Here is an 18,764-nt window from a genome sequence, read left to right on the forward strand (position 1 = left end):
TTCAATTCCAGCGCCAACTTTAATAACAAATTCAATGGATCGCTCGATATTTCTACAAGGAAATGACACCCATAAAGTAAAGTTGCTTTTATTTGCACGTTGCACATTTTTGCACATTTTCATAATTACATCTTTCTCACAATCATAATACGTTGTAAATTTTATTGAGGTACTGTTACGTTAATACATTTCTTTATTAACCTGCGGGTTGCATTTCTCTCGTCGAGAGCTATTTACACACTTAGGGTCGAATTCAGAATTCAGGAACAATTTACGAGACAAGTTCGTGCTTAAGTGAGAACTTAACAATGTCTTAAGTGACAACGGTATTCATGGTCAGTAAGTACAATACCATTTTAAGTTTTTTCTTAAGATAGGATACTTATTCCTATTCAGAGACAAAAGTACGAAATTAAGTAGGCACTTATCGTTCGCTTTATAAGTCAAATTTTAAGACGCGACGGAACCAGTCTTATGTTCGAACTTAAAATATTTTTTTCTAATTCCGTTGTAAAATGTCGAATTTTATGTTGTCGTTTTGAATGTCAAAATGACGTTCTTTTTTGCGCTAATGCGTTTTGATTGTCACTTTTTTGCATTAATGCGAAAAAAAAGTGTCAAATTCAATTAAGAATAATTAAGTGGATGATTTATTATATATATTTACAGTACAATTATGTAAATGTGAAATATGGAAACCTTCTGTTAATGATGATGACAAGTTAAGTTCGTCTGAAATTTGATTGTTTGACGATACAGCAGACATCTCATGATAACTATCAATCGATAAGTAATTATTTTTCTCTGGGATTTGACCACTTGAAGACGTAGCATCATGTGTTTTCAATTTTTTGAAAGATAAGGCTTTACTGGTAGTGTTGTCTTTGCCTAAAATCATTTGAGCGATCTTCTTCTTATTTTGTATTGATGCGTCAACGTAACCCTCGGCAACATTGGTCGATTTCCACCCCCCAAGACGTTTCAAAATCGACGTATCTGCTCCGGATTCAGCTAATAATGTAGCCGAACTACGGCGGAAAGCGTGACCGGTGTATTCTTCGGGATTCTTCAAACCAAGGAAAGTGGCTATTTGTTTTGGAGCGCCGCCAATAGTATTTATTCCAACAGGGTGGGCAATGCATTTTCCAAGTCTATAACCAACAAAAAATCTCTGGTGCCGTGTATTTTTAGATCGCAATGAAGAATATCTTCGAAAGACTTCTAATAAATTTAATCCACTAACATTTCCCGGAGTTATGGTAAATTCTCGTGGTACTTTTGTTTTAGTTTCAAGGATCTGAATCTTCAGGAATTCTCCCATATCTTCTATGTCTTTTATAGACAACTGAAGTAGTTCTTGCCTACGGCAGACTCCTGATATACCGACAATTAGTAAAACCTGAAAAAGATGATTATTTTGTAATGTAATTCTTCTCTAATAATTTTTTTCTTGTACCTTTAACATTAAATATGTTTCATCGTTGGCTTCTTTTAAAAATGCATGGACTTCATCCTTGGTAAAAACCTTCGATTTCTTCCCGCGATAGTCTCTTCAAGAATCAAATTGTTGAATTTGCTAATACATATCTACCTTTTTATTCAAATGAATGGTTGTTCTTAGTTTTGAATACTCGCTCCACATTGTTGATGGTTTCCGCAATTTAGATCTTTGCATGAAATAAGCTAACATTACTTTTTCGGATATGCATTCCAACTTCCTCAAACCCAACCACTGGTCGAAGCGTTGATAACTTAACTCATAAACAGTTCGCGACTTCGCTGGTAACAAGGTCGAAATAGCAGCTTCCGCTGCAGCTTCGATATCTGCACCCACACTTTCTTCGGAATCACTCATTTGAGGGATCAAATTGATACCAAATTGTGATTTTGTGGATTTTTTTTCTGTTTACATATTGTCATAGTAAAGCGAAACATAAATTCCTTGACAAATTCAATGGTAGAATGATTTAATTAGGTACTTACTAAAATTTAAATATTTCTTGTTTTTTTTAACAATTTTATGAGGAATTAGAAAAAATCTTGTATGTGATTCGTTGCAAAACCGAGTGTTTTTCGCATTCGACGTGTTGCCCAACTCACTTCGTTCGTTGGAACAATTTTCACGTCTCATGCGAAAAACACTCTCATTTTGCAACTAACTACATAAATAGCTATTTGACTCCTCGTTCTAAAGTGACAGAAGAAAATGATTTTTGATCTAGATCTAATAGAACATATTAATTATCGTGACGATTATATTAGGTTACCAGTGCCTAGACGATACATAAGAGATGCAGATAACCCTCTTGTGTATTACAATGATAATGAATTCAGAAGGCGATACAGATTTTACAAAGAATCCGTATTGAACATTATCATGCCACTAGTATTCGCAAATGATCCACCAAATCAGCGAGGTACCACCAATTATTAAAATTACTACTGCAACTGGAAGCTTTCAACTTGTATGTGGTGATTTAAGCAAAATTAGCCAATCTTCTGTATGCCGTATCATAAACAGAACATCAGAACAGCTGTCGAGACATATAGGTCAAGTCATAAAGTTTCCAAGAACCCAGGCCCAATTGGATGCTAATCGCCAATTGTTCTATCAAATTGCGGGTTTCCCCGGCGTGACAGAGGTAATTGATGAAACACATATCCCTATTCAAAGTCCTGGAGGCCCTAGGGCAGAAATTTACCGAAATAGGAAAACGTATTTCTCTTTAAATGTCCAGATAGTTGGAGGACCACAACTTGAAATTTTGGATATTGTCGTCCGTTGCCCAGGTTCAACCCATGATTCAAGGATATTTGAAAACAGTATGTACTTGGAGATAGCGGATATCCACAAACAAATTATTTGTATACACCTGTTTTAAATCATGTTAATGAAGCACAGGAAAGATATAACAATGCCCTAAAAGGAACAAGGCAGATCATAGAAAGAATAAATGGAAAACTCAAAAGAATATTTCCATGTCTCCACGTCAAACTTCAGTACAAAATAGGTAACATTTTGAGGATTATAACTGCCTGTGCGGTCTTACATAATCTAGGAATCATGCATGGAGATCTTTGGTTGGAAGAGGAAGAAGGCGATCCTCCAACATTGCAAATACAAGACCCACCATTGCCTGAAAATCTTATGGGAAATGCGATAAAAGCTGCCTTCATAGAAAGACATTTTACGTAAATTATTTTTTCTATAATTGATTCAAAAAATTGAAATTCACGCATAGTTATCCGTGCATGAAGTGGGTCATTTTTTTACGTGTATTTTTTTTGCATTGTTAGTAAGATCGAAACCATAGAAACCATACAAAACAGTGTGTGAAATGCCATTTCACGCACACGACTATTTCTGTGTTTCACTTCACGCACTGTTTTTTATTAGTTACCTAGCAACATAGTCACTGCATTGAAACTTCCGAGTTCCTTCAAAAATTTGAATTTTTAATTTCAATTTTTTGAATCAATTATAGAAAAAATATTGTTTATATTTCGTGCGGCTTATACTGCCTCGACCTTCGTCTCGGCGTAAAAGACCTTTTCATGCACAAAAAACACTCTCTTCACGCACTTAATATAAAAATAACTATTTATTAATGTTTGGAACAAATTAAATGCAATTAAACTAACCTATTTAGAAATACTTCTTCCAACACATGCATCCTTTTTTGAAAAACCAATTGATTTTTTGCAATATCTATCTTCAGTCTTTGTTCTTCCATAATCAATTCGTGAAGCTCTTGGTCGTTTTTCTTTAAAACTTCCACCCTATGCAGTCTTAACAAGATCTCCTCATTTACCTCCTTACTTTTCAGTTATGTAAAAATGTTTAAACAAATTTGAATTAATTAGAAAAACATTAAAATCATTGTTTTAGAACAACGAACACATTCCGTATTTTATAATATAATGAAGAAAAATGTTTACTTTTCTTTGTAGATTTTGATGGAACCACGTATTGTTGTTTTTCGATAGTGTCTTGTTCTCCGGAGCTGGTTTCGTCTGCGACAAGCATTCCGTCAGCAGACATAACATACAGCTGGTCTCCAGCTCCATTTGCCAACGCCAAAGTGTCGCTATCAAGCGTGTTCGGCAATTCTGTGTCGACACTTTCAGTCAAAAGGTCCACTTCCGGTGTTTCGAAAGTGGCCTGTGTACAAGGGCCTCCCCCAGTGCCCATTCTAGCTTTCTTTTCTCCCGCAAGTTCCTTTTTCCGTATTGATTTCATATTCATTAATAACTTTTTGAGTTGTACATAAGTTCTCTAGATAAAAAGAACACATTTATAAGATCTTCGTCTAATGATATTTAATTTAATGATAGTTATTATTATATTATTTAATTACTAGCTGACCCGGCGAACTTCGTACCGCCTCAAAATCAATAAATGTTGTGTTAGCTTATTAGGTGAATTAAATTAAGTTTTTTTGATAAAATGAATTGAAATTTAATGATTTAATGCATACACAAATTTAATACAGTTGGTTGCAAAAAAAAACGGGAAACGAAAATTTTTCTAATATAAATTTGGTTTTGTCCATTTGTCAATTAATTGTCTACTCGACAATACCTATCAAATAATTTCTATAAATTTCTGAATTTTCACTCTAATTCTAACCTATCTCTCGTAAGAAGGTTTCACACTATGAAAAAATTGTAAAAATGTGTCAATTTTATTCTGACAGTTCCCGTTTTTTTTTTGCAACCAACTGTACCTTAATTTAATGCAAAACACTACGCCCTCTGACGGAGATTATTCATTCGTATTCACGTGATGTGCAATTTCTGCACGGATGTTGGCCTTCAGGTCTTGTAGGGTCCTTTGATGCTTGATATAAACGCGAGATTTCAAAAAAAAAACATGAACAAAATCGCAAGGGGCCAAATCTGGCGAGCGAGTTCTCTACTACAAATTGCCCCTTATTGAAGTGAAACTCCAGTTCTTCGTCTTGTCGCACTCCCGGTTTGTCTGAACGTAGTGACCCATGTAACAATTGATTTGTGGTTCGGGACACGACCCAACATTGAAGCGATTTCGGAAGGGTTGCGATCACAGAATATCAATTTGAAAAGTAGACCTCGACGGCAAACGCAGGGTCTCCATCTCCACTCTTCCAACCATGGAGGTAGTATTAACAGGAGGGAGCATTCCCTCAAACCCTATACCGTCAATGCTTTAGATGCGGTATCAGTCGGCCACTCTCTGGTACCACTTTATGACTCTTCTCAAACTACGCGCAAGTGTTAGTGACACTGCTGGCCCTATGCTGGGATCTTTCCACATGGTGCGCTCTGCATTTAGTACTTCATTTAGTACCACTTTATGGGAGTGCGCATTTACGCGGCATTTCCGCTTTTTCAAATAGTGCTCCCTCCTGACAACGAATGATGGCAGCTGACAGAGATAGGGAACAAATCTTTAAAACCTCGGGACCACGGCTTCCGAATGAGACCACTCCCGCCCAATTACAGTTTGAATGGCGCGCATTTCAAAAAAGGAAGTTATGTTGTGGCACCCTGTACAATGCAAAAATATGTAAGAGTAATACGTGTTGATCACCATTGATCACACTTGGTGTCAAAACTCAGCTGACGTTAAATCTCAATTAAGTTCAAATTGTCAATGCGCGCACAATGATAGATGACATAACCTTACAATAGTTAAGCCAAATATACCTGACACAATAGCAAATATAAAACAGAAGTCTTTACATGGGAGATACTTTAAAGAACTGGAACAACCAGAAGTTAATATTCAGGCATCTCATGCATGGCTTAAGAAATCAAATATTCACCCTGAGACGGAGGGTTTTATATTTGCAATACAAGATCGTGTTATAAATACAAGAAATTATAAAAAACACATATGCGGTTTACAATCGATAATTGATAAATGTAGGATTTGCGGAACTGAAGGGGAAACAATTGAACACATTATTTCTTCTTGCACCGTTTTGGCTCAAAGCGAATATAAAAAACGACACGATATATTCGCTAAAATTATACACATGAATTTAGCTGTTAAATTCAATTTATTAAAGAATACACAACCACATTATAGTTATACACCAGAAAGTTGTTTGGAAAATGACAGTTACAAGTTATATTTTGATAGAACAATTTTAACTGACATTCATATTAAGCATAACAGACCAGACATTATAATTTTAAATAAACAACAAAAGCAAGCATATCTTTTAGATATAGCTGTTCCAAATTCACATAATATAACACAGACATATAACACAAAAATTAATAAATATTTAGAGCTGTCCGTTGCTATGAGAAATCTTTGGTGTTTAGAAAAAATTTCGATTTTACCACTTGTAATTTCAGCAACGGGAATAGTACCGCAATCTCTTTTTAAAAATTTAAAAATTCTGGATTTAGATAACACATTGGTAGTTGAAATTCAAAAAGGTATATTATTATACTCATGTCACATCGTGAGGAAGTTCCTTAACATTGACACAGAACATAATACACAACAAAGTCAAAATGCGGAGGCAAGACGCCGGTAATTATGTTGATAAGCACTGCACTATTACTTGATAGTAATATCCGTAATAGTGTATGTACTCCGGCAAAATTGCCGTGCCGCCGGGTGGAGGTGGGATAGTATATTTGTATAGCAAGGCTGCGAAATCCTACTTTGATGAACCGAGAGAAAAATTGTCTTCAAGGCCGCTTTGCGGCCGAGACAAGACAATCTCGAGGTCGTCAAAGGATTTCGTAGCCAAGGTGTACACAACATTTTGTGTGCAACCCGAAAATTTGTAATTATAAAATGAACAAGTAAAGTTTCCTTCACTGTCAATAAAAATAAAGTCGGCCTACATGTCGCCATGTCGCTATGGAAACGACATAAATAAAACAATTCATTTTGAGAAAAATTAGAAAAATGTCGCAAGAAAATTACGTTTTTGTTCCGTCTACTTCCCCGGAGTTAAAAAATATTGCAGATTGTGCAGTGTCCAATTTAATACCAGTAAAGTCCAAACGGCAGTACGATAAGTGTTCCAATGACTTTAAAGAGCGGTGTAATAAAAATAATGTGAAAACGGTGTCGGAGAATGTTGTTTTGGCTTATTTAATGGAAAAATCAAAAACTGTGAAAAGTTCAACTTTATGGAGCACATATTCAATGTTGAAGCTCACGCTGAATATACGGGATGGCATTGGTGTTACGAAGTTTCTGAAATTGGTACTATTGCGGCCAAAAAATTTCGTCACTTTCAGGGCACTGACATAAAGTGTAAACTACCCTTAAGCACCAATAACCTCGCTTTTTTATCATTATTGTCATTTTGACAATCTGTCATTCAGTCCATCGGTTCAAATTTTGTGAAACAAAGGACAAGTTCCACTCTTACACAATCACCATACGACCGCTAGTGGCACTAGAGGCAGTCTTGCGACTATTTTTGGATTAAAGTACCAAACGAGAGAACCGTGGAAATTATACGAGTATGTGCCGTAATTTAAAAAAAAATAAAACGAAAGACATTAAGGCAAAAACAAGGAAATGGAACATTTATTTTTATTTAAATAGCTAAATCAAAAGATAAAATGAGTAAAGTTTAAAATTAATACTTTGTCATCGCTCCATCCGCATTTATAACTCGCCTTACACGACGCGACATGGAGAGGCATAAATCTCGCAGTCAAAAGTTCTGCCCTATTCCGAAAGACTTGTCATCGCTGTTGCAAATTACGAACCACATGTTTTCTATAGGGTTCAAATCTGGACTGCGACTCAGCCAATCAAGAACGTTTATGTTATTATTCCTGAACCACTCTGCTACCCTATGTGCTGTATGCACTGAACAATTGTCTTATTGAAATATGAAGTTAAAATTCGGAAAAATTCTTGAAACTGAAGGCAGCATCACATCTTCAAGAATCCTAACATAAACATCGCTGTTGAGCCGATCTTCTACATGCAACATTACCCCGGGGCTATCTACTGAAATCCATGCCCATATGTTTGCCGAAAATCGACCGCTCCTTTCCGTTGTCTGGACATACGGTTCATCATACCGGGAGTTCCTTGGTCTGTAGACTCTTAGGCGGCCATTTGCACACGATTGAAACACTTTTTCATCCGAAAAAATGACTTGAGCCCAAAAAGCGTCATCTCTTGCTAGATGCTCCAAACAAAATGCCATGCGGGCCTCCCTATGCATAGGTGTAAGGCTCAATTTCCTTGCCGCGACATGATTCTTAAGCTCGCTTCCTCTTACACGGCGACGAGCGGTTCTAAAGGAACCTGGGAAACCGCTTGTATTTACCGCTTCAACAGCCGTCATAAAAGGACTATTGCGTAATCTATTGAGAAGCATATTATCTTGTTCTGCAGTAGATGTGTGTAGGCCTCCCTGAGCCTTAGCGTCTTTCAATAGTCCACTTTTTACTACTTTAATCTTATTAAAATTGATACCGATGGCATTTTGCTTGACTTTCAAAAGTGACAAGTAAAAACATCAGTCATAATGACAATAAAGAATGGACTACACCGATTTTTTTGAAATGACGGAAAAATGACGGACGAAATTTTTTGGCCGCCATAGTACCTTTTTTGAAAAAAAGTCAGTTGGTTATCAGGCGGAAAAGTCTAAGGTATTGACACGAGACCAGATCAATTTGCTGTATAATCTGCCCTTTTTTAGGTCATTTTAATCATGGGAATATCAGGAGCTATGCGAAGAGACGAACTAAGAAAATGTCTATCGATGACATCCAGGATGAACATTCTGTATTAATAGTGGCCGTTCCTGACACAAAAACTGGCATAAAACGAACTTTTACTGTCACCAATCCAGAATTTGTAAGATTATACCGCAAATATGCAGCTCTTGTTCCGTGTACTCATCCAGAGTTAAAAAAATATTATAAATTGTACAGTGTCGCATTTGAAACCTGAAAAATCGAAACAGCAATATAAAAAATGTTACAGTGACTTTGAGACTGATGTAACAAGAAGAATGTGAAAACCGTGTCGGATAATGTTGCATTGGCTTACCTATTTACTGGAATTTATTTATTGTGGCAGGTAAATGTTAAATTCTGTTATAAGTTGTATCATCTGCTCCCTTTTAGGTTATTTTAATCGTGGAAATATCAGATGCCGTGCGAAGAGACAAATAAACCAAAATGTCTGTTGATGCCATTCAGGATTCAGGATATGTTACTAGTTACTAGATATTTCCCTTTTTGACCGGTGAAAAATTAACCTGTCTGTTCTAGACACAGACCATTAACAGAATTAAGACTTTCAAAACCCGTATAAAACATGGGAGACACTGACAACACTAGCGCTGCTCTAGCGTTAGGCCAAACTAAATTACCGAATTTACTCGTTAATCCGATCGGGAATTTCCGTTTAAAAAGAAGGTTGATTTGAATATTAATTAATAATGTCATCAGTAATTTTGAATTTTCTAATTTCTGTCAAGGTTTAGTGAATAAATTTTATAAATTGTTCTACAAAATAAAGTACTCCAAACCAGTATCTTGAGATAATTTTTCGCTATCTTTTTATTTGGTAAGTTATTTTTTTCTTTTTGAAAAAGTACGAAATATGGTTTTTCAGATCGCAATTTTTATTTTATTTATTTGGATATGGGAAAAATTAAACATAAATGCTTTGTAAACAACAAGATCGGCGATAAAAAATAAACATTTTAAATTTCCAAAATTAGGAGAACAAAGGAAACGATGGATAGAAGCTTTAGGTAAATGTTGCACCACCCTTCAAAACAGATAATGCCTTTATTTGCGAGAAACATTTTAGCAACAATTTCTTTACTCAAAAAACAAAACTCCATAAATACGCCCTACGTCGATTTTTCTTCGTGAAGACAAATAAACTTCAATAAATAATGTTAGACCAGCTGAACAAATTGAAAATTCTACGATTACTGAAAATCCCACTGTAGAGAATCTAATCCTTCCTGTTATGCCCAAGGCCCAAAATAGACACCCAACAAAATCTTCTAGTGTGTTGCAAGTACTTGAATGCAAGAAAGTTAGTAGTCTTACTTCAAAAGATAGAAACATTTATTATATGGACCGATATCAGCGAAAAACAATTTCAAAATTAAAAAACCTTTTGCACGATTCTAAAATTATCTCCAGAAATTTTAAAAGTTAACGCAAAATCAAATTATTGAACTAGATCTACCCTTCAATTCAGTTTCACTCGCCTTTTAAACTAGCTTACTAGCCCACTCATGCCCAATAAATCCCAATTTACACACAAACTCGTTTAATGAACTACTAATTTGTTGTATATGTTAGAATTTGTATTAAAATGTTTAATACTTAATTAGTCGTTTTAAATTTTTTAAATAAGTATCAATTTAAATTAAATTGAAAAAAAATAGGCAACTAGGTATACAAAAACTAGTCAGATATGCAACTTGTTATACATTAGTTTGGCCTAACGCTCGGGCAGCGGCACTTGAGCTCGTCCCCGAAAATGTAATCCCACTTGACAGTCTTACTATAGTTTAATTGTCTGTGGTTCTAGATCGATAATGGGCATCTTTTTTACCGACTCGTCATTCATGACATGAGGCGACCACTCCATTTGAAATTGGCGGGAACTTTATTTTTTCCAACTTTATTTTTTTTTTTTCTCAAAAATGTCGTGTAAGATAACAAAATTTTTACACTGTCATTTAAACAATTAAAAGGGCTATCAGAATCAAGAAAAAAAAAATAGGGGGTTTCCGTTAAAATAAACTATCGATGACGTCATAACTCGAAAACAAATGACTGTTTGGAATTTTCTTTGGTACTAAAACATGTATTTTTATAAACTAAAATTGACCTGTTCAAATATTTTTTTGAAAAAAATTTTGTTTAATTTTTAAGGAATTTATTCCATACTTTTGCCGCTCACTGTAGAGATAGATACAGGTGGACCATCGTATGGCATTTTTTAAATTTAACCTATTTAAAATGGTCCAAAAAAGATGAAAAATGGAGGAATTGATCTTCAATTTTGATACTACAACATGGCTTAATTATTTTTTAGAAAACAAAATTGTGGTGAAAGTTGATTTTGATAGCAATTTATTATCAAATTATTAAAGCTATCAGTTTTTTTTTTCTTCCACTGCATCTACGTAGTGCGTACATTATGATGATATGCAAAACGGAATTTAGATTGGTATAGTGATTGAATAAATCGAAATATTAAATAATGTCATGCAAAACACTTTTATTTATGGCCGAGTTCTTAAATGACAACCCTCGTCAACTGGTGTCAGGTTGATTTACAACTCTCCCCAGTAAAAGTGGTTCTGAGGTACAATCGACAGGAGCTATGAGTAATAAGATCCAGGCCCGTACTTAAATCTTCTATGGAATTTAAAACTCTCTATTTTAAATTTTTGAAAGCAACATTGTTAAAACAGCTTTGCTTACTCATTTAATATTAAGCACTTATTGAAATCCAGGTAAAAACAAGATTAGTTGAAAATTTAAGTAGCCACTATTTAAATCTTATCTACTCAAGCCTATTTTCTGGGTTTATTAGATTTGTTAAGTACTAGGAAAAAGGATTTATTTGAAAATTTACCTGCCTGCTGTTATTTTAAGAATTTACCTGGTTGAACTTCCAACAGTCTGGACGTGCTTTTGAGTTGTGTAGTTTTTGTGAAATTAATTCTGAACAGTAATTATGCCTTTTCAATATTCATTTGAAGAAAAGACTGAAATGCTACTAATTTTTGGTGAATGTGGCAGAGACGCTACTCTGGCCGCTGAAACTTACGCCGCGAGGTTTCCGTGCTCCAAATCATCAAATTTTTAAATCATTAGTGTCTTCTTAGGTGAAAGAGGAACTTTTCAACAAAGTACAAAGTCGTTTATCAATCCAACCATTACCCACGATATCAACCAAGCCAGAGTGTTAAATTTAGTTGAAAATAATCCCCATATTGGTAGCAGAGAGATTAGCTCTCAAATTGGGATCAGCAAAAGTAGTGTGCTTCGAATTTTGAAAAAACACGAATATCACCCGTACTATGGCGGACAAAAAATGTTGGCCGTCATTGTCTGTCAATTCAAAAAAAAAAAAAAAATTGTACTCCGTACTTTATTGTCATCATGATTACCGTCTTGATTATAAACGTTATTTTTTGGGTGGTAAATTTCAAAACTCAAAATTATTTTGTCATTTCTACTACACAGAACGTTTACCTCTGGTTATCTATGTACGATTGCTCTAATTTTGTTCATTCATATAGGATTTTTGGAATATCTGAGCTTCAAACAGTTTAAATTGATTGTCAAAATGACAAGAATCGGAAGTGGGGTTACGATTCCTAAAGGTTTATTTACACTTTACTTGAATGTCAAGAAAGTGACGGCCAAAATTTTTTGGCCGCCATAGTACCACCTGGAACCAGCCAAGAGTTGCATGGTGAAGATTTTGCAAATCGAGTGGCTTTTTGCGAATGGGCAGAGGAAAAAATCCGGAATGATGAACATTTTTTTGAAAGAGTTGTGTTTACCGAGGAATGTTGTGTAAAAAATAATGGTGCAGTGAATAAACACAATTTACACTATTGGGGAATACAAAATCCGTATTGGATGAGAGAGCAAGACATCCAAAATCGCTGGTCCCTTAATGTCTGGGGAGGTGTTGTCAACAATAGAATTGTGGGGCCGTTTTTTTTTGAAGGTCCATTGAATGGTCAGAGATACACCACCTTTTTGCAAGACGAACTAAACGATTTGTTAGATGCAATTGTGCCAGTAAATGAAAGGTTTCGGTTGTGGTTCCAACAAGACGGAGCACCTCCACATTTTAGTCGAACAGCCCGGGAAGAATTAACGCTCCAGTTTGGAGAAAATTGGATTGGTAGAGGCCGACCCATACCTTGGCCAGCGAGATCACCTGATCTTACACCACCAGATTTTTTCTTATGGGGTGCCATCAAAGAACGTGTTTTCCGGGAGAGACCGACAACAAGAGATAATATGAGGGAAAGACTAATTGCCGCCTTCCGCGAATTTAATGACCTGAATGTTGCGGCTACCGTTCAAGCAAATTTTAAGAGACGCTTGCGACTTTGCATCGAACAGGAAGGTCATCATTTTGAACATCTAATGTAGTAATGTAAAATAAAATAAATTAAAAATCAACTATTTGTTTATTTTATCTAAATACGATTAACAAAAAAATTTTAAGTCCGCCCCTGAAATAAAGACTACCCTCGGCTCGTCAGAGATACCTTTTGTGATTTAAGGTTGGTTGTAATACTTTACAGCGGGCATTGTGAACGCAAATTTGTTGTGGACAGAAGTTACAGCAATAAATTCCTTATACTTTGCCGACAAAAATCACAAAATCTCAATTCATTTAAAATCAAAGGTTCTTATCAAATTTTAAATTTCGGGAATACATTCTCCATAATATTTTAAATGTAATTATTAAAAAAAAAATTTTGGATTTCTGAATTTTTTCACTTTATAGCGTCCCGGCGCTGTTTAGAAACTTAATTCAAAAAAATAAAATTACCATGGTGTAGTACTTTAATTGAAGATTGTTACCTGTAACTTTATTTTTTTTTTAACAACTAGAAATAGGTTAAATCTCCAAAATGCCATACGATGGTCCACCCTGTATGTTGTAATTGTGATAATAAATAAATATTGAAATGACTTTTACTTTTACGGCCGTCGTCAAGGCAACTGCTGCGAAATTCAATTTCGCGGCCTACTCTAGGCACGCGAAGTGCTTATTTCGCGTACACACACAAAATGAATTTTCTTCATAAATTTTTTTTCGTTAGTTATTCGATGTTTTAATAGTTATTCTGCTAATCGGGGCGGAGACAAATCCAACAATGTGTAACACAATAAAAATCATTGGTGTGAACTCGTGACACATGTCGAGTACTTTTGAGGTTATATGAAATCACTGAATTAACTGAACGATCAAGTTATCGACCGGGGTGGAAAATTATTGAATTACTAATATCGCTATTAAAAAATAGGGGTTGATTGTAGAAGGGTGAAAATTTAGGGTTGTATGTATTTTGTAATGCCACATCATAAAAAAATATTAATAAACAATTTTGTCCAAAAAATTAAAAAAAAATGGGGTGGACCACCCTTATCACTTAGGGGTATAAAAAATAGATAACAACCTATTCTCAGACCTACTGAATATACATATAAAATTTCATCAAAATCGGTCAAGCCGTTTCGGAGGAGTATGATAACTAAGACTGTGACACGAGAATTTTATATATTAGACTAGCTGACCCGGCGAACTTCGTACCGCCTCAGAATCAATAAATGTTGTGTTAACTTATTAGGTGAATTAAATTAAGTTTTTTTATTAAGATAAAATTAATAATTAAAATAAATTGAAATTTAATGATTTAATGCATACACAAACAAATTTAATACAGTTGGTTGCAAAAAAAAAACGGGAAACGAAAATTTTTCTAATGTAAATTTGGTTTTGTCCATTTGTCAATTAATTGTCTACTCGACAATACCTATCAAATGATTTCTAAAAATGTCTGAATTTTGACTCTAATTCTAACCTATCTCTCGTAAGAAGGTTTCACACTATGAAAAAATTGTAAAAATGTGTCAATTTTATTCTGACAGTTCCCGTTTTTTTTTGCAACCAACTGTACCTTCATTTAATGCTAAGCACTACGCCCTCCGACGGAGATTATTCATTCGTATTCACGTCACGTGATGTGCAATTTCTGCACGGATGTTGGCCTTCAGTTCTTGTAGGGTCCTTTGATGGTTGATATAAACGCGAGATTTCAAAAAAACCCATAAACAAAATCGCAAGGGGCCAAATCTGGCGAGCGAGTTCTCTACTACAAATTGCCAGTTCTTCGTCTTGTCGCACTCCCGGTTTGTCTGAACGTGGTGACCCATGTAACAATTGATTTCTGGTTCGGGACACGACCCAACATTGAAGCGATTTCGGAAGGTTGCGATCACAGAATATCAGTTTGAAAAGTAGACCTCGACGGCAAACGCAGGGTCTCTATCTCCACTCTTCCAACCATGGAGGTAGTATTAACAGGAGGGAGCATATTTCCCCATAGCCCTATACCGTCAATGCTTTAGATGCGGTATCAGTCGGCCACTCTCTGGTACCACTTTATGACTCTTCTCAAACTACGCGCAAGCGTTAGTGACACTGCTGGCCCTCTGCTGGGATCTTTCCACATGGTGCGCTCTGCATTTAGTACCACTTTATGGCAGTGCGCATTTACGCGGCATTTCCGCTTTTTTCAAATAGTGCCCCTTCCTGACAACGCATGATGGCAGCTGACAGATATAGGGAACAAATCTTTAAAACCACGGCTTCCGAGTGAGACCACTCCCGCTCCATTACAGTCTGAATGGCGCGCATTTCAAAAAAGGAAGTTATGTTGTCGCACCCTGTACAATGCAAATATAGGTAAGAGTAATACGTGTTGATCACCATTGATCACACTTGGTGTCAAAACTCAGCTGACGTTAAATCTCAATTAAGTTCAAATTGTCAATGCGCGCACAATGACAGATGACATAACCTTACAAAATAAATTTTCTTAATAATTTTTTTTTTCGTTAGTTATTCGATGTTTTAATAGTTATTGTGCTCTTCGGGGCGGAGACAAATCCAACAATGTGTAACACAATAAAAATCATTGGTTTGAGCTCGTGACACATGTCGATCAAGTTATCGACCGCGGTTGAAAATTATTGAATTACTAATATCGCTATTAAAAAATAGGGGTTGTTGGTAGAAGTGTGAAAATTTAGGGTCGTATGTACTTTTTAATACCACATCATAAAAAAATAAAAATAAACAATTTTGTCCACAAAATAATTTTTTTTTTTTGGGGTGGACCATCCTTATCACTTAGGAGTATAAAAAATAGATAGCAACCTATTCTCAGACCTACTGAATATACGTATAAAATTTCATCAAAATCGGTCAAGCCGTTTCGGAGGAGTATGATAACTAAAACTGTGACACGAGAATTTTATATATTAGATTAGACTAGCTGACCCGACAGACGTTGTCTTGTCCAAATTTCAATACCTAAATTTTTTTGTGAAAAGCTATTGAAAATGTGCAAACAAAGTAAAAATGAGGAATTTTACATGGGAGATGAATTCTATCGGCAGTAGGTATTCTACACTGCTGAAATGCTGGAAATGTGTGATGTGCCTGGAATTGGGAGTTGGAACCATACAACTATAAACTTTATAATTATATGGTTGGAACCATGCGGTTTTGTCTATGAACTGTCAAAGAAATGTCATCTCTATTTTACCCACACAGTTGCCAGATTAATTTTCGTACATAGTTGCCAGATTTATCCACAATTATTTTGAATCACCCAATATTTACATTTTGATTGCAAGATCGATGTTCAAGTAAACAATCCGATTGGTTTGGTTCCCAATTTCACGACCAGCTGTCAAATAACATTTGTGCATGTAGGCAAATAAATTGAAATAGAAATAAAACAACTATATACTACACTCACCGGCAAAATTAGCGGGACACGCGAAAAAATTTGATTTTTTTCCAAAAAAAAATATTTATTTGCTAATTTTACAAAAAATCAAAATAATTTAGAGTAAAGAACAATAACTAAACACAACGACACCAATTTAAAGAAAAAATGTATGAGAAAGCAAAAAAAGGCGTTTAAACATTTTTTCCTTTTTTGTTATTTTTTTGTGTATGACAAAGACATTTAATTTTAATAACGTGTGTTTCCTCCACGAGCTCGTATTAATGCAATCGTTCGCCTTGGCATGCTCCTGATGCTATTGTCAATCAACTCTTGAGGCTTGGGTAGTTTGGGGCGCAGGAATTCTGGCCTTAACCCTTTTGCCCAACATGAGACCTAGCAGGCCAGTCCATCTTGGTTATCTCTGTCTCGGTTAAAAAGTTTGTTACGCAGCGAGCGATGTGCGGACGGGCATTATCCTGCATTAAGATGAAATTATCGTCAATATTTGGAGCAAGAGGTACCACATGATCTTGTAAAATGTTTGTTATGTACCGATCAGCATTCAAAGTGCCCATGTCAACGATTACTAATTCTATGCGCGCTCCTAAACCTATTCCGCCCCAGACCATAATTGAGCCTCCACCAAAAGGGACTTTTGGAGTGAAATTACATTGGGAATATCGTTCTCCTCGACGTCGCCATATTCTTTCCCTCCCGTAGATTGTGTTTACACAAAAACGGCTTTCGTCGGTGAACAAAACTTGACTCCATTGGTCAATATTCCAATTCTCATGTTCACGGCCAAAAGCTAGTCGTGCTACTCGAAGACGTACCTCAAGTTTTGGAACTTTTGCTGGTACGTATGACCTCAGTTCAACTTCCTTGAGCCTTCTTTTCACCGTTCGTTCACTTATCTGGACTCCTCGGACCTCTTCTAAAGCACTTCTGGTCTGCACTGGTGTTTGACTTCTGTTCCTCAGAGTTTGCAACACTATGAAACGATCATCCCTGACTGTGGTTGACCGTTTGCTGCCCTGCCCTCGCTTTCTGTCATACGAACCAGTCGCTCTATACCTCAAAACATTGCGATTAATGGTTGATTTTGATGCTCCGAGGGCTCTAGCCACTGGGCGATACGTTTGACCACTTTCAATCAACGCCACAGCTCTAGCAACATGTGTCGGGGCTAAATCTCTCATATCATGTTCGTCTTCTTATAAAGTTCAACAGAGCAAATGAACTAACCTTTGATAGGCTACCCAAGAAATTAAAACCCAACTTTTTCGAAGTTACTGAGATGCCGAAATTCTTAATAAATATTCAAAGGACGCTATGACTTCGTCATGAACGGTTGACAGCTCTCAATTTGGTATCAAATATTAGTAATAAGGCAACTTGATTTGAAAACAATATCAAACTCAACCGTGATCCAAAAAACCTAACGAAAATATTATTTTTCTGCGTGTCCCGCTAATTTTGCCGGCGAGTGTACATTTGTTGGACAGATCGCGAAACAATACAAAAGTAAAAGCAAATGTAATTTTATTTTAATTTACTGGATTGCGTTTTCCAGGTTTTTCTTCAAATATTCCAGATTTTTTTTTCAATTGAAAACAAAAAAAAAGCATCAAGCAAATATGTAGCTCCTATTGTCAGTTATGATCGAGAGGGCACACAAAAATTATAATTTTTGAAATTTGTCCGAATTTTCCGACTTTCCTTTGTATTGTACCGAATTTTTGTTTTCCGAAAACTTATCCAAAATCCTAACAAACAAAACCAAAAAAGAATTACGCAGAGCCATCGTTCGAATCCTGAGTTAGCACTTTCAGGTTTCCCCGAATTATTTTAATTTAGTTTTTGCAGATTTTTTTTCTACTGAAAACATTTAATTGAGTTATTTCCATTCCGGGACATATCGAACAAAAAAAAAAGAATTAATTAAATATGTCGTTCCTATCGTCAGTTATGATCGAGAATGCATACAAAAATCATAATTTTTGCAGTTTGCCCCAATTTTTCGATTTTCCTTTGTAATTGTTGCGATTTTTTTTTTCTGAAAACTTTTTCAAGACTATAACGAATAAAAATTAAAAAAAAGAATTATGCATATCCACCACAAAAAAGCACTTTCAGTTTTTTCCGAATTTTCCAATTTTCCGGGTAACTTTTCCAATTTTTCTTTACATAAAAACCTCATACGGATTATTACGAACATTAAAAAAAAAATTAGCCAAATCGTTC

At 35.5% G+C, this 18,764-nt stretch overlaps 2 long non-coding RNA genes across 2 annotated transcripts in view; both read left to right on the forward strand.

The window, feature by feature from the left end:
- LOC138123525 (uncharacterized) overlaps window positions 1-18,764 on the forward strand; it is a 309,532-nt gene that overhangs the window by 285,036 nt on the left and 5,732 nt on the right. The gene's annotated exons all lie outside the window — the stretch shown is intronic.
- On the forward strand, window positions 8,633-15,291 carry LOC138123523 (uncharacterized). The gene is made up of 2 exons (XR_011156837.1): window positions 8,633-9,064; window positions 9,112-15,291. It is a non-coding gene; the product is annotated as an uncharacterized lncRNA (long non-coding RNA).

This window comes from Tenebrio molitor, chromosome 2 (assembly GCF_963966145.1).
Source record: "Tenebrio molitor chromosome 2, icTenMoli1.1, whole genome shotgun sequence".
Classification (NCBI taxonomy): Eukaryota; Metazoa; Arthropoda; class Insecta; order Coleoptera; family Tenebrionidae; genus Tenebrio; species Tenebrio molitor.